The 26,772-nt window shown below is 37.3% G+C and overlaps 2 protein-coding genes across 2 annotated transcripts in view; one reads left to right on the top strand and one right to left on the bottom strand.

The window, feature by feature from the left end:
• Positions 1-26,772, bottom strand: part of LOC139135935 (ER degradation-enhancing alpha-mannosidase-like protein 1) — a 492,448-nt gene that overhangs the window by 127,778 nt on the left and 337,898 nt on the right. The gene's annotated exons all lie outside the window — the stretch shown is intronic.
• Positions 20,909-26,772, top strand: part of LOC139135934 (thyrotropin-releasing hormone receptor-like) — a 54,356-nt gene continuing 48,492 nt past the window's right edge. The window contains exon 1 of the mRNA XM_070703713.1: positions 20,909-21,178. The gene's annotated coding sequence lies outside the window, so the exon portion shown is untranslated. The remainder of the gene's footprint in view (positions 21,179-26,772) is intronic.

Below are 26,772 nucleotides of genomic sequence, written 5' to 3'. Positions count from 1 at the left end.
AATTGTTAGTTTGTTTGTGACATTTAGTATATTATTTTGAAACATGTACAGCGTGTTACCAAAGTAGTTCCCGGCACTGTGTGTATGTAGATTTACAACGTGTGTTTGGCTGTGACCTTGGCGAAACCACCCATTTAAACGTGGTAAAAACGACCCGTTAAGTATATCTCTGCAGATATTATCGATAAAGACGGCACACTACTGAGGTACTGTTCGCAGGTTTTATCTAATTCAACTGCAGCTTGTTAGAATTTCAAGATGGTTTTGACGACTCTAAAGAATTCAGCTGAAATGGTTTCTGTTTGAAAGATGCACGACTGTATTTTCAGCACCCAATGCATGGTTACACATTCTTGGACATCAAACTCATCCAAGCCTTGAATTGTAATCAGTAGATTTTCTTTGAAATCAAGGAGAACCTTTCTCGCTATTTCGAACAAGCCAATCCGAGAAAAAGTGTCCCTGATACAAAAATGGTTTGCAAAAAAGTCAAAAACAAAATCCAACTTGCATAACAAAATCTGGTTATCAAGATTCTGACTATTTTAACACGATTGGAACTAATTCGGGATAGTTGGATAGTGGAGTAATGTCTGTTTAATCTTCAAATGTAAGCTCATCTGCTTTTTTTAAAAAGATAAATACACTTGTTTTTGCGAGTAATTTGTAATATTGCAACGTTCAGCTGTAGGGCACCGAATCATTTTGATAAATTTGAAAAATATGGAGATCCAATTATCCAAATTAGTTCCAATCGTGTTTTTTATTCTTCGTGACAGATTCAATTCCTGGGAAAGAATTGTCGACTTTGTGGCGGCAGCATTGTATTCAGCTGCACCTTGAATACTGTGATTATTAACCAAAAACTAAGAATGATAACGAGCCCTTGTTTTTTTTATTACCAATCTATCGCCAATTTTATTTCACTGTAATCACCACTCCACAACTGTCGGACGCTGGGATATCATTTTCTTTCGCCGAGTAGTTTTTCTCTTCAAATTTTAAATGTCAAAGCACGCTTAGACATTCGTACATTTGTTACTTATGATTTTCAGGGCGATGGAAATCGACTGTGGTGGTGATTAATCATAATACACATACTCTGTATAACAAGCTGTAGCATATCGCCACATTTGTCAAATTAATCAGTTGAAATTTGGCACGTAAATAGTGGTATGCTATCAACTAAAATATATTTATTTACTGGCAATTAAATCATAGTATAGACGAGAATCCTATTTTAAAGTAACACACATTTTCTTTTGCTAACGTCTGAAGTTACAACAATTTTCTGTCTTCTTTGAGTCGCAGCGAGCAAAATTGAGCTGTTCCCTTGATGCAATGCACAGAAAACACACGCATTCTTTTTACTTTGACCTAATTATATCTGGAAGAGACCTATGGTGCATCAGTGGTAGGGTGGATAGATCTCAGAGACAAAGGCGATGGATGGGTTTACTGTGACTGAATGTGGCTGATACACAGATGTCGTTACAGAATAGTAAGACCTGTATGTGGAGCGGCACGTGCAATCAATAAAACAACTCCCAGTTATACACCGCTGCAGCTTATTTCTACAGCTTTAACTCTTTGTGAAATTTTGGAATCAGATGCAATATCTCGCATGTTCGCTTGCATAGAGAAAAGGACCCGATATCAATTCTTGTCCGGATTTTATTCTTTCTATTTCCAATATGTTTATTTTTCGATTGTCTCGACAAAATACATGAAAAATAATGCAGAATGGAATAGTGTAAATTGCCTTGAAAATTACCTCGATACTTTCCTTAAAGTCTAATCCTGGCCCTACAATCTGCCAGTTTTGATATTGTCATCGTAAATAGATAAGATTACACCGGTTTATATATCCACAAACCTTACTTGTAACAAGTCATCCTGATTTCCCAAAGTCGTCAGTAATATGGTACTGGCGTTAAATTGAAATTCACTGCGTAACGATTACCAAGGCAATTAATATGTACATAGAACATTTTAAGGGATTTGTCGATAATTAAAGCCATGACAAAGCTGCATACAGCAATATCCTGAAATATTCAATAGAAGATTCAGTAGATAGCAATAGTTGCATCAATAATGGCACTTTCAAAATAAAACATCTTTAAAATGCTATATGAATTATTCGCAGAATTACCAGTTGATGGTATCAATCGCCAGCAATCACCGTATCACAATGTCATTAATGTTTCCAGTTTTGATATGTCGATCATTGAACTCGACGGCGTGCGATACAACGATCTATGTAATCGTTGTAGCGATGATTTCCAGCAGAAGGTAAGTTGACATCGCGGACATTAATTATAAAGATGTCAGGTCGTTGACATCGAATAGGAATTACCAGGAAATTGAAGTCCGTTTACAAATTAACCAGTCTGCTTGTAGTGACACTCTAAGTATCTTTTCGCATACGATCCCATAATACAGAAAACTTGTCATTCGCTGACCCTTTTCTATAATTTGTACTTTCAAAATCTTCTGATTACTCTCCGACTGCCTTGACATCTTTCGAGCAAATACGCCGCATCAGCGTGGATACAATATCGCTTCAAATCAGAAAATTAAACATCCGCCAGATTTCAGAACTACTGTGTTGAACTCTATAATTCTGAAAGCTGTAAAAATTTCTCGCACGATTTGTTGTCGAATAAGCATCAAATTCAATGTACTATTTTTTCACACTGGGCACATAATGTCCCTGTCTCCCAACATTCAGAGTATGGATTGAGCTTTACACTGGCTATTTTTACATTACTCGTCCACATGCAGAGTATTGTGGAAACAGCGATTAATGTGGTCATGAAAGCGATGAGAAACCTTATGAAAGATATCTCTTTTCTGTAGTTTGAACAAGGCAACCACAGATCCTATGTAACCACATTTGATTTCTCTGTCTTGTCTTCGTCATTTTTTTCTCGTTGATACGGTAATCCTAGATTAAACATCTCGTTAAATTCATCAGAATACGAGATAAGAAGAAAGCCGAACATGGAGTGACGTTTTACAAGCAAACTCAAACCAGCTCGGTGTGCATCGCGTACCTCCCTGTTCACGGTTGTAATAATTCTAAGGGAAATATGACAGAAGGTCTGAGAAAGGATTACGCGCTCTGACAAAAATCGTCATCAAACAAATACCATTGAATTAGGCACTAAACCAAGACCCAGTATCCCTTGCCCTAATATGGCAATATATTCTAAACCGTGCTTCCTGTACAAAACGGCAGTAAATTTGCAGCAAATAGAATGGTCTGACTAGAAATTCAGTAAAGCTGACAAAAGTTTTTGTTGTTATTCAGATAGTAGTAGAGAAATACTGATCACGATGCTGAACAAACGAGATTTTGATGTAGGCAAGAACGGAACAGAGCATTCAAAAATTCAGGCTTTTAGAAGGACTAGAGATGAAAACAGTGAACACGACGCCCGCAAGGAAACAACATCTGCGATTCTTTGAACAAGCAATGGACAACTTTTAATGCGGTATCTCGAGGGCGACTGACAAAGGCATCATCTTTACAGTTGTTGTAGGATTTGTTTTGTGAAACCACAATGAAACTTGAAAAGAGAGTCAACATATCTAGGTCAGAAACAAAAAAATATTCCTCTGACTTCTTGGCAAAGTAACAGTAAGCGAAATTATTTTTTTTCTTATGGGCAAATAAATTTCCCTTAAATCTTAGGACAAGAATGCCACGTCACTGCAAGTATGTATCACGAGACAGAGACCAAACATTAATAGTGTTTCCAATAAATAGTAAACTTATGTGTGATGTTACCACAAGAACAGCGCGCCACCAATTAAGCATTAAATTCTTTGAAGAATTGATGACTGATTTTATGCCTTTTCAAAGTTATTTCAAATTGAAAAAGCAGAAAACACGATTTCGGGGAGCAAACCTTTATTTCTTCCTGATACTAAATGCAAATGGAAGAAACTGGATCATAACATGTTATTCACAATAAAAATATTTAACCTTCAGGAGTGTGCACACACCAAGTCCATGAAACAGAATTTAACTTGAAATTGTCTGGTTACATGTGCTGTGTAGAATTATGTTGCACCGTCGTAAAAATGGCTTTGAAAGGAAATTCTTTCCGAAGATTATTAATATCTGTGACATGACAACTGAACTTGATCGATGTCAGTCCATTTTGCATTATATTTCCACGGCCATGGTCAATCACGATAGGAGTTCTGTTGAGATTTCCACACCTCAGTTCATGTAGCAACAATCATGCTTAAGTATATTTTCTCTTGGAAAGACAAGTTGCCATGGTGTGGATGGTACACCTTTCAAAATATAACGAGAAAAACCAACATCGACAATCACAAAACTGTTGCTATATTTCGATGTATTTTGAGGTCTTTAAACAGGAACTTCCTCTATAAAAGCCGGATTGTCGTAAATCTATGCAAATGTCAAAAAGCCACGCTACTGATCGGACGTGCCGTGTTTGGTCCCTGAATCCTATAATTTTTCCATTATTTCAGGCGTTCATTGTCATTAAATCTTGCATATGATGTCTGTGAATATAAGCTTATAGCGACTAAACATACGGCGAAAATAAACTGAAAAAATGTTCAGTTTTTTGTGGGAGAACGCATACGTTTCAAAATGTGTTCCCTGTGCGACAATTTGACCCCTCTGTGCATATGTCACGAAAGTGCCCATCATAATTATTCAAATTCATCATACTGTCAAAGCGATGATATGAGAATTTAAAAACTCCCGCTCAGTGTATGCAAATGGCTGCGTCATCAGTAAACCCCCTATTGTGCGCCCACGGTCCTGTAATTTCCCGTTTAATTCTGATTTTCTTACAACCTTTCTTCTAAAACCACGTTTCTCTGCAAACGAACGTCTTTCTTCACCTTTACATTTATAATTACAATGCAATGTCTATCTAGTGACCATACGTGTATCTACGTGGTAAAAAAACAGCTGCTGAAAGTAAGGAAAGCCATGTGATCGAAGTTATTGATCACAATAATGTCTAAGTTTAAGTGAGTGTCCTCTCAATCAACATAACTACTCTCACATTCCAATATTTTGCATGGCTAGGGAATAATCTGAGAAGTGGTCGCTCATCAATTATTAGACTGAAAATTCTCTGTGTATGACATGAAGTTCTCCGTCACTTTTCCCGCCACCTTCAGATGTACCATTCTTAACCATTTGTTTATAATTGGATCATTGCAAAGTCAACCGATACTTTGCAAGAGGCAGAAGCGGAGTACACATTTCTTAATTTACTGGTTGAATGGGAATTTTTTGTCGATGATTATTATCATACGTGACATGACTATTGAATTTCATATATGTCAGTCATTTTTTGCGTAATGTTAGCGATTATAGTGGAAGAGAAAATCTCCGAAAATCGCGATACAACGCCATACAAACTGCCTATGAATGTGTTCTGAATCCAATTCGTGCACATCACGGAGTGAGGGTTACCTAGCTATAAGAAACGTTGGCGATTTACAAAGAAGGTTAAGGATAATAAAAAAGGTGGATTTTCTTCCAAGTCTGTGATTTCTAATGAACGGACTCCTGCACTGGCAGGCCAAATAGGGGAAAAGGTCAGCAATATTGAAGAACCAAATTGTCAATTCTGACAGCAGAAAGTTAAGTTATCGTAAAGAGACTTGGGAAATTGTCCACTGTGACAAAACAAAAATTGTATAAGGCTGATACATTAGAAATAGCAGTGGAATCTTCTTAACTTTTCTTGGTTGTTCATTAACTTGGCAAGGAAAGAGTAATATGGCGGTGTACAATTTGCATGTTTCCGAAGCGCTGTTAAACATTATATTTTAAAAGTCTGTGAGAATATGCGTTATTTAACATTCTTGCAATGTTAGTAACCATGGTAACGAAATATCCGACATATGGACATTTGTCGGCAAAATAACTAGAAGATCTGAAATTATAAAATCAGCACAATAAATTACCTTAAGCTTCTTTATTCAATCCATCATCAATCCACGGCGAAAATGCCCAAAAAGGATGAGGTACCAATAACTCACCCAAATTGAAAGTAAAGTGTCTTGCTCTTGTTAGAGTCCTCCGACAGTGAGTCCGTTACTCTGAAATTACCAGGTCTCGAACTCACCATCTTCTGATAGTGAGAGCTGTACCTTAACCACTGCCCCTCCTGATAAATTAATTATTACAAATAGATTTATGTATGAGTGATAAGGACTTGCCGAATAATGGCGGAATTCTCAGCTCGGTGCCTCACGTATTGTGAGGCATATGTATGAAACCTTGATTTTTCGGAATTGCATATATACGAACCCTAACATCATCCATCATTGTGCAAGTTGATCCGCTGGACATAGGACTTCTTGCGGAACAAAGCGAAGATGCGCATCCGGAAAAAACATTAAAATTCTTATCAAAACCTGTCCTTGGATCATTTTTACGACTTGACGTCCCGATTCAGAGAGTGAGACCCATCGAATGTATAATTCAACACAGTCACAAAGTCGAACAATGCACTTTTATTTCCATATCGGACAACGAGTAACGATGGGGGCGCTCTTTAACACCCAGAAAGACCAGTCACGATAACGTATCAGTCAACGGCTACAGACACTGAAATATCATCAATTCTTCCGACAAATTTCATGTTTTTTTAAAAATTATCGTCACATTTGAAGTAAGCCGTAAACTATTGCTTATTTCCATGGAAATGCTTGAAAAAACCGACAGTTGCTTCATAAGCAAAGTTTATTTTCCCTTTTATCACACCAATAATACATAGAGTAAATCAAGCCCCGTGTACTTTGAATGACGGTACCAGTTTTGTTACACAGAAACCGAGACCTTCTTAGCCTAAAGTTTACGAAGCACAAAGAGTCAAAATAACTGTGGTTACCGTGAAATTTGGTAATTATTTCCCCAAATATTTAGCTTGATAAATTACATTCAACTGAAATTAGTTGTAACAAAGGAAAATTAATTAGTGTCATTATCATGTATACCTTGCCTTTTGCTATATGTTGAATAAATAAGTGAGCTGATGTACTTTTTGTCAAACGAACCGGACGCTTTCCAATTTGACCGAAATTGTTCAGTTACACATTTAAGGACTCGATGAAAAAAAATACCGACAGGGCACAGTATCGGAAAAGACAATGATCAAAATTTATGAATAGTATGCTTTTATAATAGTATATTTTAATCGGTAACCCGTGATGAACCACTCTGTGATGTACATGCGCGCAGACTTATGAATACATTACCTTCTTCAATAGCTTACAGCACAATGATGAGTTTTTGAGAACAGCGCTCTAAAAACTCAATTAAGCGGAATGGTGAGTAAAACAGGAAACTAAGGAATAGATAGACTTGCTCCATGTCTGTGGGCATATGAATATCAAAACAGAGCACACAAACGGAACAAATAGACTTCAGCAGACTGTCGCATAAGTGGTAGATCGGGGGTGAATGCACCGACCCACAGTAACTGGGCCGGCCAGTAACTGCTACACAGAAAAGCCAAGCGAGCGAGGCCAGTCTAAGGATGAGACAGAATTGTCGTGACTGATATCAATATCAAAAGTTACAGTTGTTGTCCTCTATACATCATTCTTAGAAGCGTGTAAGGTAGGTAGCAGAGTGTTGTTATTCGAGCTTAAAAATGAAGGCGTAAAACCGAATCATGATTATTTTTAAATACAAATCTCAAAATGGAAGCATAGGTTTCGATCGCCTTGTTGTCATTTGTCCTGATATATAAGTGTTATACAGTAAACTGCATCAAGAAACCACAACAGAAACCAGATATGAACTGAAAATGCTCCCGTGTTCCAGTATATATTGCCGTTGTCTGTAAATTGAAACTTTTGCCACATGTTTGTAACTGCATGGAAAGTGTTATGATCAATATCATGAACAACATTCACGACAGATTAATTCGAAAGGTCATTAAGTATAGTACAAATATGTGATTAGCTGAAATAAAAATAGTAAATTTCTTTGACTGCTGTCATTGTATCACCACTTTAAATAGCAAGTGTAATAAATGTAATTGCTTCAAGCTTTATATGCCAAAAGGGGAAATCTCATTATATAAGCAAATAATAAATCAGCTGACGTTAAAATGCAAAATATCTTTCACTAATACAATATAATTGCCTCATCAATATACATAGAAGGTTCCTGAACTTTTGCAGACTCCTTCCAGTCTCATGTCCCTAATTAGGAAAGTTCGTTAAATATGCAAATTAGTAATAGCTGAAGTAAAAATGCTAAATGACTTTCATATATGTTACATCATAGTATCTCAAATATACACACCAAGTTTCGTAAACTTTGATTTAGTAAATTCAGATATATCCCATATAAAATTCATGAAATATGCAAATCAGCAATTCACTTACATGTCACACCTTAGAATCTTTCTCCACTGACATATCCAAGTGTGATCAACATTTGTAGTAGCAATTCCCATCAAATCGTGTGTAGCCGTGGTCAATGTACACCCGTTTTTCCTGCAATCATTAATTTTGCAAATAAGCATAAAATATGCAAGCTGCTCCCTCCAAAAACTAATGAGTTCTTGCAATTTGTAAACTGAATCTATGCACCAGATTTGATGCTGATCCAACTTGAATGAGCCGTTCTTGAGATATAACACCAAGAGACAGACAGACAGACACACAGACAGAGTACAGACACACAGACAGAGTACAGACACACAGACAGAGAGACATCTCTGCGACATTACTGCGTTTGTGAACACGTCTGCTAAAAATAAAATATGACATGAAATCAAATAAAAAATGTGTTTTCGGTAAACCAACCATATCCTATATCCTTTTTAAAACCCTCCGATGCGAAACTTTTTTTCTCATTTTCACACATTCCGCATGATTTTGCCGAATTTTGCTGTATTTTGACAGGTCGCACAGAATAAAATAGTGCCCAGGCCACCTACCGTATTTCGTGGCACCAGATTGTCTCATCAGAAAATTTACCCACCAGATTACAATTTCAATGGAAAACAAAAGCCTACCACACCTCCATAATCCCCTTAAACACTAGAACAAAGGCGATCCCAGGGATCGCGAACAGTGCCTTTAATGGAAACACACGACGCCTTGCTTTACCTCATCCAAAATGCCTTTTCTATTTATTTTTCGCAAACTTACAAATAAAACCAAGGCTAAGCTACGCGTCGTTTCACTCTCAACTAGTCTACCAGGTGATTGTCGGATGCTGTTGTATTCGGGAAGAACGTGTCTCAAAATACAATTCTACCTTATCATCTATTTTGTCCAGTTGAAAATGTGCCTAATTCGTTCATCCGTTCTTTGTCCACAAACGGCGAATTTTCACTTATTAAATGAATCTGGGACAAATGTAGCATTAGAATTTCATTGACCAATAAAATCTTATTGTTCATAATCATAGGACATTATTGAAAGACTGAGATTGGCGAGTGGAGTTAATGGTGAATTGGGAAATTTAATCGAATTTATCCGGAACTAGAAAAACCATAATTGTAGGAGTTATAATATACAAAATAATACTTCCCATCACGAGAATAAAATGTTCGCGTTCCTCGAGGCACGAATTAATGATGCAGACTCGGCGAACTTAATGACGGTGTTCTAAAATTTTTGCCAGCAGGGATTGGACGCTGTAATTATGTGAATTAAAGGTGAATCCTCGCTCCGTGTCAGGTTACACCGATAAGGAGTGTTTGGGCGAGGTCTGTTGCTCAATGAACCGACCGGCTTTATAATTAATTCTTTTAGTGATCGTGTAAGATTATTCTTGTGGTCTTTGGGTAAACACGTTAATCCCCGGGCCATTGTATTTGGATACGATGCGGGCATAACCTTACTGTCACGGAGGAATACAATCTCTTTAAAATTGTGAAAAGGCCATTTTCAACCTTACAGAGCATTGGAGTTCTTGGCTCAAAACATTTTCTAAAAGTGAGAGCATTAAAAACTAATAAAATGGATGTGTAGCCTAAAACTTTGAGGGAATACGCTTATGGCTCCAAAACCATAAAAAAAGTTTTAAAAAATAAATCTAAGGTTCACGGTGCTCGATTTATAAGGTATGGGGATGTCGAAATTTGCAAGGGAAAACATTGCACGGTAGGGTAATGAGTGTTGAATAACGAGACAAACAGCGTACGCAACACCATCATATTAGTACTGGCGAATACCAATCGATTAGAACCTGACACTTGTCTGAAGCTGTTTCTAGAAAATTCTAGAGAATGCAAACCAGCTATACAATAAGTCTCGGTGTCGATGAACTTGAACCTGACGAGCTATTTAAAATATTACTAAGCAATGGCATACTTCTTTTGACCTGTTGGTGATTTTCAACGGTTGTACCGTTTCGATAAATTTGTGAGTTGAAAAGTTATCATGGTACACGTTTTCGAATTTGAACGAATGAGGGCGCTGTGTATTTCAGCATAAGAAGGTAAATTTTTCACCATGCGCGCTGATGCGGAAACTCGCTTCGCAGAGAAAAAAGCTACATCTTAACAGATATCTAAAGGGACGGGTTGTGTATCCATAGGAGTATTTGGAATGCCAGAGTCGACAATAACAGCAACTGAGTCAACCTGAGCACAATGCCCCCGTTACCTATGATATTAACCATAAGCTTATTTTGAATTATTTAATTTCTGTATCGCGTACAGTGTATGATGTTCTACATCAACCTTGACTTTTATCACTAGCTAGTCACTATAAAAGCGATAGAGTTGCACGACAGAAGACCTGCCAATTTATTATTCTGAGGACAATATCATTGAATTAAGTTGATCAAATAAAGATTGGATTAATCACCATCATCATCATCATCATCATCATATCATCATCGTCGTCGTCGTCGTGGTTATTGTCGTTCTTTTTATCGTTTTGCTCAGCCAACATCTCATGTAATTGAAATTTCTATGCGTCTACCCTAGATCATGGATGCACCCTAGAAAAGACATACCTTTACCGAAAGATAGCTAGATGTCCATTTTTCTTAGTCGTGATGGTTGTGTTAATGAGCACAGCACGGCAAAGCAAAATAAAAAGAACGCCGACATGGAAAGCCAAACGACAGTACCAAATGTACACTCGCGGAGGTGCGGCACAAACTTTGGATTATTGCAAAACAAATTAAAAAAAAGATGACGCGTTTTATACTAGGTGACTGTGGATATTGCTGGCGGCGAAAAGACCGATTCTGCTATTGTATGTCTCAAATGTAATGGGCAAATAAATATTTAAGAGTTGTTGAGGTAAAATGTCATGCATTGCCTATCTCACATATAATTGACAAACAATAATTGAAACTTGCTGACATGAAAGGTCATACATTGCCTATTCAAAATGTTAACCGTTAATATCATCCTGTTTATCTTGTTTTTGATATCCTCAAATTATCTCAACTGCTGAGGGCTCTGGGATATTTTTACATTTCATGTTCTGGTCCACAAACGCACGACGAAAGACAGGAACAGAGATTTTAATAGATAAAGCGTGGCAGAAAGCATATGATAACATTTATTGAGACAAGGCAATCAGTTATGTGGGACGATGTATCGAGACAAAAATAATAAAGAGTTTCTGGAGAGCTATACGACGCTCATTTGGAGAGAAAGGAGAGGTTTCGGACTGATAGATATGTTGTACTGCAGGTAATAGGTTAGAGCAACTTAACGACAGCATAGATACCCACACTGGTTGCCTTGTTCTGACGTAGCCGTGGCGACGCCGTAAAGTATCACCCACATAAACCTCATGAAGCACAAGTGTCACCGACATTTACGTCATTGGAGGAAATTTATAGCCAACATTAATAACTGCGCATCTTCTGAACCGTATTAAGTACGATATGCATATTTCAGTACTAAACTGATATCTCAGACAGAGAGATTAAAAGCAAACAAAATTACAACATATAAATACTTGTTGACAAACACGAATTATGAAAATATGTTTATTTATGTGCTGAATGCATCGTTGGCCCTACTTTGGTCGGATACAAAACAAAAAAGAAGTGCCCGTGTATCATGAGACTTACAGAGAACTCCCGTAACTGCCCCTCAGCTTTCTTCGGCGTGGACTGAAAAGCTCTGTGAAACTAGGACACTGTGGCAAGATCATTAAAATACCCCGCATGAAACTCCAAAAATCCCTTCAATCGCATTTAATGCAAGCAGAACAAAGATGAGAGTCAGGATATCCCGCTGCTGAGGGCATCCGTTTTCTTTGATAAACATGCAAAACCAACTACAATGATTTCCTACTTAACCACAGACTCCTACAATGCTAACGTGTTGTGCATTGAGAACTTGCTAAAATCTTATTCTTGATAGCGTCCAAATTTTATGAGCGTACTTTTATCCTGTTGTGTGACTGTCAAAAAAAGAGAATATTTTAAGTTGAGTAGTATTTATGCCAGGAAACCCAGACCCCTTGGCTAGACAAACACTGTTTCGTCAATCAATAAGACATATTTAAATGATAAATGTGCTATTAACGCCATAAAGAACCGACTAAAATTGCCGTTCTGGGCAACTCACTCCTAAACCAAGGTCAAATGTCAATGTTCATCACTCTAACCTATATTCAGCAAGCAAGGTATAGATATTGCTGTTTCCAATGCCACACTATCACAAATGGATTATACAAGGGCAGCGTATTGCCATTAAAATCCATTTGGTCTGTATGTCAATGAAATGAAAAGAGACTTCTCATTAAATCTTGTTGCCCCATGTATCAGTGTCCATGATGACGTATATCGTGAGTACAGTCAGTGATCATAGAGATAAATAGGGCCAATAGGATGTCACTGTTCACGAGAAAGCTGGTAATATCAAATTTTGACCTAGGAAATTTTGAAAGCGGCCCTCAGACGATTTTTGCATTTTCTGGGCTTCAAAGGCCCCGTTCACTGTCAACTGGGAAACACTGACTTCGTGAATTCGAATCTGCAATCATGATGTATGTGTAATTTATCTAGACAATAAACGCTGACCTTTGCTGAGCCATGCTGATCCATATACTGTCAAAGTCGGTAAGCTGCATGCATCTATGTGTGGAGAAGTTACCGCTGCAAAATAGCATCTCTCGCTGTACTTATTAAGCATACATGCGAGATTTTGCCCCTCACATTTCTTTATCCTGATAAAAGCACACCTGGGTTTAATATTAATCAATACGCACTGTATATTAGAGGACGTCGAAGATGAAACGCTGTGGTATCAAGGAAGTTATCGTATCACTTGTACCATTTCATTTCCGTTTCGTTGGACTCAGAAGTAAATGTCAAGACGCCATTCCATACAAAGGAACGATATGACTCACACAATTATCGATCTATCATACTGAACTCTATATAAACTGTTTAGCTAAATCGCGATCGAGACTCGTGCCTTGAACTTCCTATTGATGGTTCTGCTATGGCTACTAGTATTCCAGCAATTGTATAGTCTTTTTTCGTTCCTTCGATCGAAAGCTAAGTGAATGACCTTTATTCTTTGTATGTTGTTGCCTATCGTTTTTATTTTCCAGGTACAAGAATTCGACCAATAGTTGTAAGAACAGTACTGTTTTTGACGAAACACCTCACACTATTATCCAAAATCCACAACATGAATATAAGGTACATCGAACAAGCTGTTTCCGAGGTTTTATTGGCCAAATATTAGAAAACTGTTATTAATACTTCAAATTTGGTTTCGTTTGCACTCGAACAGACCTGATGAAAATTAACCTGTTGGATCTACCAATTCTACAATGGGAGACCAGAGTTAAGACTTAGCGGACGCCTATGGAAAAATCCCAATTGTTAAACGCTGAATGTAACGGGTAGGGTATTAAAAATTGCAAATTCTATGTAAACTGAATCTAGAAAAAATGTACATAGTCATTTCTCTATAATACCTTCTCCTCTCAGCATTTGGTTGCCAGGTCTCGTCCAAACCGATCTATTTCTATGCGTTCTCTTCAAATTGGAGTGAATGATGACTCTAATAAAAGTGTATGAGTAGGGTGGAAACGTAGTAAAAAGCTCTACTCGATTTTATAGGCATAGAAAACATATAACAGCATAATTACTGACATGAATTATTGTTTACGTGGTTGAAATATCGTCACGTTGGACGCTATATTCAGCGACGTCAACTATTACACTCTCAGAGACAATAGATGTTTTTGATAGCGACCTGCACTTCAAACAAAGTCACAATTTTATTGAGTACTTTGCCAAGGAAAAGCTGTTGCCAATCTATTTAATTTTCGGTGAAACGTGGCGACGATAGCAGCGCTCGTAGCTTGAATCCTTGTTCAATGACCGACATTGACCCCGTCTAAACATTTTTCCCGCTGTCTCTCCACATCATCATTTCCACATCTTTCAAGTACAAAAACAACAATGTGCGATGACAATGGTGTCTGATATCAGAGTTATAATTTTCAACCCGACCTTAATTCAGAAAACATCAATGATAGCACGCTTAATTAAGCAATAAGTAATTTTAAAAAATGTGTTTTGTCCTAAGTAGAGGAGCTACCCCACTAATGTATTTCAGAATTCTAAAAATAATTGAAGGCAACTATCTTTATTTACTCGTCAATATATGTTCCGGAAAATATTTTTTTCTGAATTGTGTATCGCACTAAACTATCGTTAGGCTATTTTAAAAGCCTGTCCGAAATTTTTCTTCAATTGATTTTAATCATTACATATTACATATCATAAAGAGATTTACGAAAAACCTCACACATCCACTTTTCAAGAATAACAGAATGAAAATTTAGACTAAAAGACGGCATCTCTGTCACTGGAAGGCTAAAACCTTATTTATGTGATGGATTTTTATGTTTTTGTAACGTGATTTTTGTCAACGCTGGTGATAAAATGTATCAATTTGTTCCGAAAAGTGGACTTCAATCCATAATCTACTGCAGCGGTTGTACGGTCAGCATCATTTTTTGCATGGAAAAAACAATTCCAGAACGAGCCACTTCTCCTCAAGGTAGACTATAAATATCTCTAAAATATTATCCGCCAAATTCAAAATATTTGAATGAATATTTAAAATTTAGATTCTACATAGCTATAGCGTCAGCTTCTCATTAATATAATGCTTAAATTTGGTTTCTTTGACGACATCACGTATCCAATTATCTACGGGAAACAACACAAATTAACAACTCAGAATGTACAGTATTCTCAACTTCATGTATTTTATATATTTGATGAGCTACCGATATCTTGATCGATGGTGTTCTTCCATACCAGTAAATTAGAACGATCTAATTACATGGCAAGTGGCTTGTTGACATTTCGAAAGTCCTGCATATCATTCTGCTTTTATCAATAAACTGCGAACTTGATTATGCTCTTGGTTTGCCTGGGATAACTACTGGCTACAGGAAGTGCGTATGAAGACAAAAAGCTGTTCATAGTGTGCATAGGCTCATTCGAGAAACAGATTCATAATCAGCATTTGAAGACTAACAGAAATGGTACCTAATACAGTTTTATTTGTTCGTTGTTTAGGCCCTCCAGTCCAGGTTAGGCCAAAAAAAAAAAAATAAATTGTGCTGTTCCAATAACATGGCTTTCAAAAATAGGGTAGGTAGGTCGGCAAGGATTTTTTTTCCAAAATATTTTTATTTTTAAATATGCATTTTTCAGGGGCTCAGGGTGGTCAAACACAGGCCACAACATTTCCAGAAAAATGTATCGTACATATAAGAGGGTAAAAACTTAAAAGACATCCTCGTTCAAGCAAAAATCAAATACCAAGTAACGAACGCGCGATTTTTCGGTTTTTTTCTTTCTTTTTTCACTTCCGTGTTTACCGTGGCTCTAAAAGGTTTAGGGTCGGCAGGTAAAACACAAGGTAGGTCGGGTTATCGGAACCGCACAATTTTTATGTTCTGCCTTTAAGTTACACGAAACAATCTCAATCGCATGCTTTCCGATGGTAGACGTTGCACCCTGAGGGCGTTCACGCTGTTTAATTTGATACCATTTCAACAAAGAAACACACAGGTAAGAATGGTACCAAAGCGCGCATTCGAAGATAAAATCATGAAATCAGGATACTATGACCCATTCCCTCTCAATTGTAATAATGTCGGCGGGATTTAAAAAAAATGTTTGTAGTGATTACATGATAGAGGTTTCATTTTATTTTTTCCGCGACAACACAGGCCAAGTAGAGCGAAGACTGCAGCCGAAATGACGTTTGTAGCTATCCATGACTGACCACACGTATCATAATGACTGAGACAATGTAAAGTCTGGGGACGCTAAATTAATGTGAAACAGTAAAGATAGTTGAATTGAGCTGTTTACAATAAGCGATCATTCAAACAGCATCAAACTATGCAATAAGGGAAGCCACTATACACAGATAATCTAGCAAGATCATAAAGTTACTACGGGGTCCACCGCCAATGGAGTACCAGTACTCTAGCGACCGACACAAACCAGACAATTACAGTACATCCCCAACATCCCCATCACATTATATCGGGAAACTTTTACCCCAAAAACTTCGCTTTTTTCGTTTGAGATAACATTTCTTCTTTGCATGGACCGTGCCGCATTCTTTAGCAGCAAATGGTTTCGGATAAGAGTTCTTTAAAAAGTTCCACAACTTGCGTTATTATTAATCGCCAGAGCGCATTATCACTCGAGGAAGACTGGTTTTCGCTGACAAAAATAGGCGTCGAGAACAACACTATCTTGTTACCGTACACCAGTAATCGATTGTCGAAAACACCAGAAACAGTTAATGGGTAAAGTTTCACAACCAAGTGTCAAAGAACATTAATCACGGCGATAACTAGAAGTGGTTTGGTGACTTGAGAAGGACGAATTCCGACGATGAAGACAAATAGCCTTAAGTGTACTCACTGATACATCCCATATCCTCTGGAGTGACCTCTCTCCTCACATTCCATAATTGTCATAGACAATGAGATTGAAGAGCTAGGACCGCAGGGATCGTTACGGGGAAAACATCTTATGACTTGACGTTTATACCGTCACAAAAGTGATACTGTCAGAATCTTCCGGGAAGAAATAAAAGCTGTCTCCCAATACTTTGTCGAGTTATCATGAGCTATTTTTTGTTATATTTATGTATGCATGCATGCATGCATGCATGCATGCATGCATGTATGCATGTATGTATGTATGTATGTATGTATGTATGTATGTATGTATGTATGTATGTATGTATGTATGTATGTATGTATGTATGTATGTATGTATGTATGTATCTATGTATGTATCTATGTATCTATCTATGTATCTATCTATCTATCTATCTAAAGTAACTATCTTTCTATCTATCTAGCTATCTATCTATGTAATCATGTATGTATGTACGTATCTATGTACATGTGTGTGTCTATGCATCTATCAAAATAGACCTTGAGAAAAGTGATGATAAAATATTTTAGGAGCAGATTGCTGATACATTGATGGTTGAATAAATGGAATGAATGAATGGATGGGGAGATATACAGGATAAAGTTGTCAAGATAGACATGGATAAATTGCAGCCCTGGGGACATTCACAGGGTATCCATATCGCCTTGTTGCTGTTATTTATCCATTAGTAAAGATTTATCGATGCCTTTATCAAGATATTACATCTACGTCATCAATCGGCACCATTTAATGTATAATAGTAAAACGCTCTTGCATAAAGAGTTGATGACTTACAATCCCTGAACTTGCTCCACTCGTGTTCGATCTCATAAAATTTAGTTCTCGTTTAGGATTGAGATGACAAGCAGATCAGCTTGACTATTGTTACCGAAATACCATTTTCGCCAGGACAGCTTATCATTCCTTTATATACTACAGAGGCAATCTTAGAATATTCACACGTCAACAGAAACATGACCAGAAGATCAGTACAAGTACAATTTTCAAAAACCAACGGCGACGTTGTTAATGTTTCTGCTTTTGGCAATTGATATATCCAGTCTCTACCAGGTTAATCGCATTATGAGCTTGTCGTCCCGCATTCGTTTTATCCCTTTCAAAAATTTCAAAAAATAATATTCGCAAAAATCAAGGACAAGGTCAAATTTCTCTGTTCAGGCCGACTACCTTTTTACACAAATTCTTGTCAGGCGACACCTGTCATGACGTCACTCCGTGATCAAGCCATTCAGATGTGAGAACGTCAATGGGAGAAATCACCGCCGGTGCAAAACGTTAAAAAAAGTACATTAGCAACAGAATGTGTGTATGATAGACTGCACCCTAGGTTAAGGGTTCGAACAGTTACTGTAGTTCGAATGCATTTCAATATGTGCTGACTTTGATGCACCGCACATTTGTTTGTCAAGTTTAGTTATGCATTGTGTTGTCAAAAACGAAGGGAAATGTTTGACGTGAAGGTCCGTGTAATTACGTATTGCTAGATCGACATATGGTGATCGGCAACATATTTTTATCCACAAATGTTTATCTATTGCTGCGTACAAGTAATAAGAGCAATGTTCAAATAATTTGTTACTATGTTGATCCAATGCATTTGTTGTAGATAAAGTCACATTTAGTAATATACGGATCTGTTTGCCCACGTATGACTTGGGCCTTCAAGTTTGGAGAAGGTCAACTTTGGAAGACCACTTATGCATGGAAGAAAAGTAAACACGTTGTTTATGAGTATTTCATCACTGCAGCCGAAGTGACGAAAAGATTCCAGGTCAAAGCGTATACATACTTTCGCTGTATCAAAGGGGAAGCTTTCATCATTTCTCATCGTGAGTTGTGTTGAAGGAAAGTGTCATCTCTGGCATTTCACGTCTTAACGATTTTATCCATCTCGGATTTCAAGTGAAATCTAAGCGACGATAGCTCATGCAGACAAATTGGAAGGACGGCTGTAAAATTGCAAAATATAACCACAAGAGCACAGAAAATATAATGTCGTTTTGTTCTGTGGTCTTGCGTTTTATGCATACATACATCTGTGACTTTCAGTGAAACGAAACTGACAACTTCACGTCAGAATCGATACAAGCATCCACCATATGGTAAATTCTCCATACTATATGAATAATATTCAATATTGCCATGGAAACAAACGTCGGGGACATTTTCATTTAATTTGCCCCTTGATCTGAGAATTATGTCCAAGTTTTATTGATAACAAAATCTGAATTGTACGATTGAGATTGTTTTGCCAATTGTCAATAAAATTTACCTCAAATAATATTTAAGATTTGCCATTGTGATTGGAGTCACGTAAAACAAATCTACGTCGTCATCTTCCATGTTTAAACATAGAGATCTGTAAGTTGACTTAAAATAAACGTAGATGATCAAATTTGAATGACCAGTCCTAGATTGGTCGAATTCATTCATGCGAAGCTTGGCAAATATTGATGAAGAATGATTTCATATCGATGTGAAAATGTAATTATTTGGTCATTTGTCTAGTGGAACCTGAAAATAGAACACAGCCAAAGGGTTGTAGACGGGACGATGGTAGAAAATGATTGGAAAAGGGAGAGAAATGATGATGCTTTTCATAAGGTAAGGATTGCACGCACTCACACTCAATGCTCTGTTGCAAATGTGCCCTATTAATATTAATAATTTTTGATCAATAAAAAAAGTTCATTCTAGCTAAAAAATAGTAAATACGCGAGATTTTTTTGTTTGCAAAATGCGTAAAATCTAAAGGCCATGTGTATCAAACATGGCCTTTAGCATTGCATGCATACATGCATGTATGTATGCATGCATGTATGTATGTATATATGTATGTATGTATGTATGTATGTATGTATGCATGCATGCATGCGTGCATGCATGCATGCATGCATGCATGCGTACATACATACATACATACATACATACATACATACATACAGACGTATTGCAGACATAATACATTCATAGAGAGAGACATTTACAGAGTGACGAAGAGACAGACAGGAGGAAAAGCGACAAACGGAAATACTTCTCTGAGAGTGTCAATGAATGGGCTGATCGGTAACGATTGACAAGAATATCACCGGAAGAGGATAACCCAAAAGTGATACTCAACGATAATGAAAATGTAAATTTTGACTGACTCAATCAACGCCGAGGTATTAAATCTTACCCTATCATTACAATTTGTGCGTGATTTCATCACTCAGTGAAGCGCCCTCGTTGGGGAAATGAGGAAACATGACTAGACACGTCATATCAATCACTTGCTGAAATGACTTAAAACATATTTCAGCTTGTTAGGGGCAGTACTGGCCGGTGTATCACTCACGGGATCGTTTTTATCATTTGTTTTTTCAATCACGGTTGTACCAAAGATGTAATTTTCGGAATGATTCGTCGTCTTTCGTCACCTTTTGGCTAACTCTTGACATTTCAGGATGGGATTAGACCACCCAGCATTTTTACGGTTTTACAGAAAGCAATCTCAGAGACGTTGAAAGCTGCTATGTTGGTCATTACCTCATCTCTGCAAGGTGTAGATTGACTCTTGTTTATGTATCTTCTTTAGACTTGGATAATCTGCCTGTCACAGTAAAAGAAAACGGTCAAAACCCGTGAGGGCATCGACGGTCAAGTTCAACTGGAAGGACAGATTGCGATTCATTATCAACACGTTGTTATATTTTTGTATTTTTGTTTACGTAAATATTAAAACCTACGAGGGCAGCATCTGCTATGACTCCTCAGAAGCTACAGAGCTTAGCTAGCACCACCGTCAGCAGGATTTCTATTGCATAAACTAATCGAAACGGCGCGGCCTGACGACTGCAGAGTTTCCACAACATTAGAATAAATCGGGCATGCAAAGACGAGATGCTAATTGGTCACGTGGTCTGTCTATACAGAGGAAGGGACTGAAGTCGGGGCAACATATGTTGACGGATCATCTAGTAAACTGTCAGAGTGATAACCGACCTCTCAACTTTCCACAGCATTTTTCAACGGTTGACGCATTGAATTCACACGGAGATCGTTGGCATCAGAAGGATAGGAAATTCAACGCTTTTCGCATCGAGGCCACTGCACGTCTCTACGGAGTAGGCAGGGACTCCAACATCAGCGAAACGTTCCGCAGGGATGTTATTTGCCAAATTTTCTTGCTTCAAACACAGTCTCAATCTAAAGCAGCTTAAGTTGGAGGTAAGTTAGGTGTTTGACATACATCACACGTATTCTGATCGACGAACGCAATGTAAATGTTGAGTTTTTTTATCTGGAAATTGAGATTTAGCGTTGATAGCGGCAAATTGCCAGGCGTTGTTTTGGATTCTTTTCTCTGTACCAGATTTTACGTGCAGCAGTGAACAAATTTCAACGGATTCTTCCACTTCCTTTGATTGGTATTCGCTACCGTTTTACCGCTCTACCTCCATTCCATCAGTATCATTATTAGGGATTTTGAGACAATTCATCGGAAATGACACCGTTGTCTCCTTAGATGGTACGATTTCCATCGAAAAGCTACAGTCTATGACTTGTGCGGGAAATTGAAGTAAATTGCCCCCCGAATGAGAGAAGACAGATAATGATGATAAAATGGATCTTCATCAGGAAATAGAGTTGTGTTTTCCATTTGCAAGGCGTACCGCTGATTACATTTTTGGTTTCTGATGATACTTGATAGTATTATTCCGAACAAGCCTTTGCCTAATACAGATGGAACGTGTTCTTATTTACTGAAGTAATATTTCTACCATGGTGTACGTCACTGATTTTAAGGTAGGCTGTGATGTCACTGTACGTCAAATGTTGATGCGAGGTTTTAGTTGAGATGTGAGAGTCATCAGTCTTCACATTTCTATTTTTCCCTTAATTGTTTTCAAAATTCCATTGCAATAATAACAAGGAAAATATCAAACTTCGAAATGAATTTACAGAAATATTATTTTAACGTTTTGAATAAAGACAATTCTTTTTGCTCGATCATGTCTTCAAAGGGGCCGCATTTCCACAAAGGGACGGGTCTTTGAAGCGATCACCAGCCAACAACTTGATCCAATCCAGGTGTTCTGAGATCACTCGTGTTTTAAAATTACTGTTTAATAGCCATAGCCGCAGAGGAAGTAGTAATGGATCAAAATCACTCAAGCCATTCCAAAAAAGATTAAGTATAAATTTGAATGAACTACCCCTTTCGAAAATCCATTTATGAAATTGATATGTGACCGTACAGGTGTCACTGTAATCGCCACTTGATGGATAGGCGGTGTTTTCTATTGGTTGAGATCTATGAAGTTGATGGGAAATAGTGAAGTAAAAAGTGTTTAGGGCATTTGGATATTCATCATTTCCAGAATGAAAATATATCTTGTAAGATCACGATTAGGATTCTATCAAGTGTTTGTTTATAATATTTTACACCGCATGTCAAACAAAATAAGTTCTTAAGCCCTATGCTGGGTCCCTGTTTTTCGCACTGTTTAGTGTACGTTTAGAGTTTCAGCCTGGTCTCTGTTGAACTCTCTATGGTAGATGAATTTTACGTCTGTCCTTCTAGATCGGTCTCACAATAATATGGGTCTTTAAAACACAGCATTTACCCACTGCCTGACGATAAGCTGATGAAACGCACGATAGAAAACGCTAAAGTCGAAGATTTTAAACTCGTAAAGTAGATGAACAGTGTTGATGAATAGTACAGTTTGGCAAACTTCGTCACTAAAGCACTCCTCCTTACTGTCACATCTCATCGTGCCGATAAAGAAGAAGAGGCTATGCTTTATTTAATTGACCCGTTTACACACTCTCACAACTGCATTTGATGAGATCTTCACGGTATCGATTTCAAGCCCTGGACCACGTCTGGAGACTCTACGTGCAAGGTACACACCATAGCTTCTGGCGTTACACTGCTAGCAAAGCGAATAAATCGAGGTATTTAGTGTTCAGATACAGCTTCTCACCGCCTAATTGCCGCTGAAGGCCATTTCCAGAACTTTCAATCGGTCCATCAAGGATGTTATCATAGTTTAAAAGCTGCTTTTGGAGCCTTCGTTGATTTCTTCTCTCCAAGCACGGCCCACCGGGCAGTAAGTTTGACAAGCGCGAATTGGCCGTAAGAGTTTTATGTCACGTGCCAATGAAACTTCGTGAAACCTTCAAAGGTATATTAACACCAAATTTCGAAGAAGAATGCTCATCCAACATAGTCGAGTCATATCGGTATTCTTATCCATTCACAGGGTATTATGTTGGGGAAATATGATACATGATTATATTTTAGAACACTACTTAAACAGAAAGTTTATGATTTGAGGGTGCCACTTTATGCCAGGTACACTCAGAAGAGCGAAGTTCAAAGTTCAAAGATTAGCTGATGTATCGAGAAAATACAAACATGTCGCACTGGCAAAGATAGGGAACGTGTCTTTTACTAACTCCATATTTACAAACTTGAAGTACAGGATCGTAACATGGTGATATTCAAATCAAACTTTACACAATGTACCGCATGAAAACTGAAATGTTCGAAACTACAAAAACAATGGCTTTTGAAACTATTAGGCACTACAGTTCATTAAGTTAATATTCCATACGGCCTTCTGGATATGCGATTACTGATCGGTATCACGTTCAAAACAGCAGAATTAGCGGAGACCTTTGGTTTAGCCTGGTACCATACCAGTAACACCAATAAAGTAAGCGATTATAAATGAAAAAATGAGGCACTTCGCTCACTGGATTTGGTGTCCTCGACAAGTCTTAGCTCAGTTTGTGAGTTATTTCGTACAGCCACACATTACTGCCGTTAAAAAGAGACACAGTCAATACTCAGACACTGTTTCCACAACAAAAACATAAATTTTACTTTAAAGCAATTATTTTCATTTGTAAACTGACAGTTTTTCCTGTAGCTTTCTTTCTCGAGGTAAAGAATTTAGAAGGAGGCTTCTATCCTAAGCTTGTCTGTTCCTCTGTTCAAGGGCAAACTTTGAAGTTTAATGTGGAAATTTGACCCTCTGCAAATCTACAGCGTCTGTCTATTCTGCGACTTACTGAATCTGAATACCGCGACAGGAGATTGGTACCAACTAACCAGGAGAAAAGGACTGAACAATACCTGTACAAACAGCTGTCAACGCCCCATTTGTGTGAAAGCCTCAATCGTATTTACGGATTTGACTTTACCAGGGTCTATATACAGTTTGTCGTCCGATGACTACAGAGCAGGAAACAAAAACGTACATAAACATTACCACAAAAGCCGTACAAGTCTCCAAGATAATCTTGGGAAATTCTAGATTTGAAGAGACTTCCGTTTAAAACAGTGCTTTGGGATACAAATGGACAAGGACGAAAAGTATCTGGCAATATGCATTGTTCTGTAGGAAGCCATTTCATCATGGCATCAGATCTCTATTTTGAAGTGAAGAAAACTGCGAACCTTAGTGAGAGCATCAGCTGCCAGCAGAGTTAACCCAGCATTTACATTTTTAGTGACCTGGTCATTGGTTGTGTCTGTGCAGCTGACATCCGGTCTTCAACGGATATTAACAATTTGTCATGCGCAAATCAGACAAATCATTTCAAATTGCACGGAAGTACGTTTTCATCAAATCTGTCCATCCTGCTCTCATTAACGCTCCTAATTCACACTTTCTGCCAGTGTTTCATTGCTTTGTGACCGTACGCAAATAGGTGTTTGCTTTATTTTTGAAGTGTCACGTGAACATTTTCGAATCTGACATGGTACCACACAGAGGCTTAATATAAGCGATGGAGATTCAGTTATAGACTTTACTCACAGTAAGACGTAATCCTCTTTCACGAGTAGAAAAGCCTTTATGAATTCAAATCGACATTTGTGGCAGCAGCATATTCGATGAAAACACAATGGTGACCCTTCACTATGGTTATGAATAAGTCACTTGGAATGTAAAGTGTTGTCCGTGACGAATTGACTTGTACCTTTTCAGCAAACTATACACAGAGGCAAAAGAGAGATTAAAGTAGGTACGAACGTCCATATATCAGACTACAAACATGGGACGGTGATGCTTCAATTTATAACCCTCTAGAAAGCAGCTAACCTGTCAAGATTTTTTTCATTAATTCTATTACATTGATTAATACCGTCATCGGCCCTATTTGTAGGAAATGTAGAGGGTTGAGATAAGGCAACGACACCTGTATGATTTAATGATTTACCTTTGACCTCATGCAAATGCTGTTCAGAAGTGTATATATATGTATGTATGTATATATATATATATATATATATATATATATATATATATATATATATATATATATATATATATAAATATATATATATATATATATATATATATATATATATATATATATATATATATATATATATATATATATATATATATATATATATATATATGGATTATCAATGTTTATTTTGACTCTTAAGTACAAGGCCAAGCCATGTATGTACGATTGCAACGTCACATCGAACAAAAAGCTAAAAAGTTGAAAAAAGAAGCAATTCATTCACCTGCCATACGCAATGAGTTCATGGCTGATTGACATCGAAAAATGAATATTCTTAATACCGATATGGCATTGATTCTATCCTGAAATCAATTTTGATTCATAGTGAAGGTTGCCAGGGAAACATCAGTCGAGGTTCATGGTGAGTTAAAGGTTGCTACCTTTCCCATCCAAGACTTAACGCACAGCCGTTTTTCATAAATGAAAGTCGTTCAACGCCCACTGTAAGACCTATGTACAGTATAGCTATTTATCTCCAGAGCGACGCATTTTCCATTTCAATAAATACGTAGCATGCGTGGTATTTGTATCGTTGATATGATCTCATTTCATTCTGCCTTGCTTACTTCAATACGGTGGCGATGGATATCAGGCGAGACAGCACGAAAACAGCCTTGTAAAGTACTCATTGGATGATCGCATGGCAATTTCACAAAAATAGCAACAAATAACGCCCTCAATAGATATCACTTTTTACAATAATGGATGCTTTACATTTATATGTACATTAATATTGATCAAAACAAATATCTCGGACATATTAAACCTACTTTGAGATGTTTTGGAACTCTCCAACATCGATGCCGACGGAAATCTTTAATGTACTACTAGCGGGATGTTGTGCAGTGGCCAGGGAAGTTTCCGCAAGCCTGCCTTATCGCTGTTTAACTATATTTGAGTTAGGTTAAGATCGATACGAAAAGTTGAACAACAGTTATTTGTTTAATTTTATTTTTTGACGCAGGCCAATAATAATTGCGATATGAAATCAACAGTCATGCTAAATTTGGTAAATGTTATTAAACAGTACAATTGCCTATATTAACGCTAAAGTTTTCCGAATTCATGCAGATTTTTCCTTCATTTGTCGATAATATTCTGTACATTAAAAATGGCGATCTGTTTATTTGTGTATGAAGTCCTGTACTGTATGAACATGTTGTTGCCATTATATCTTCAGTTCCCTTTTTGCATTTGTAAACTTCAAATAGCATAGCAAGTAGTATCTTATTATACCTGGTAATTGATACCTTATAAGTACAAAAACCTCAAACCAAAAAAACAAATTGTACTGATGCAGTAGACTTGCATTGAAATAATCATACATTGTTTCCGGCAATCGTATTTAAGATATAGTATACATTAGAATTGGACGAGAAAGACCAAAATATTTTGCATTTATTAAAGTTAAGATGACTTTCTTATCTGTAACAGTAGTTAAAGGCTACAGTGATTGTCTTAAAGGTGTAATACTACAGAAATGTTCTAAA

This window comes from Ptychodera flava, chromosome 6 (genome assembly GCF_041260155.1).
Source record: "Ptychodera flava strain L36383 chromosome 6, AS_Pfla_20210202, whole genome shotgun sequence".
NCBI classification, from domain to species: Eukaryota; Metazoa; Hemichordata; class Enteropneusta; family Ptychoderidae; genus Ptychodera; species Ptychodera flava.
Note: the sequence above shows the minus strand (reverse complement) of the source record. Positions and strands in the feature narration are given on the sequence as shown.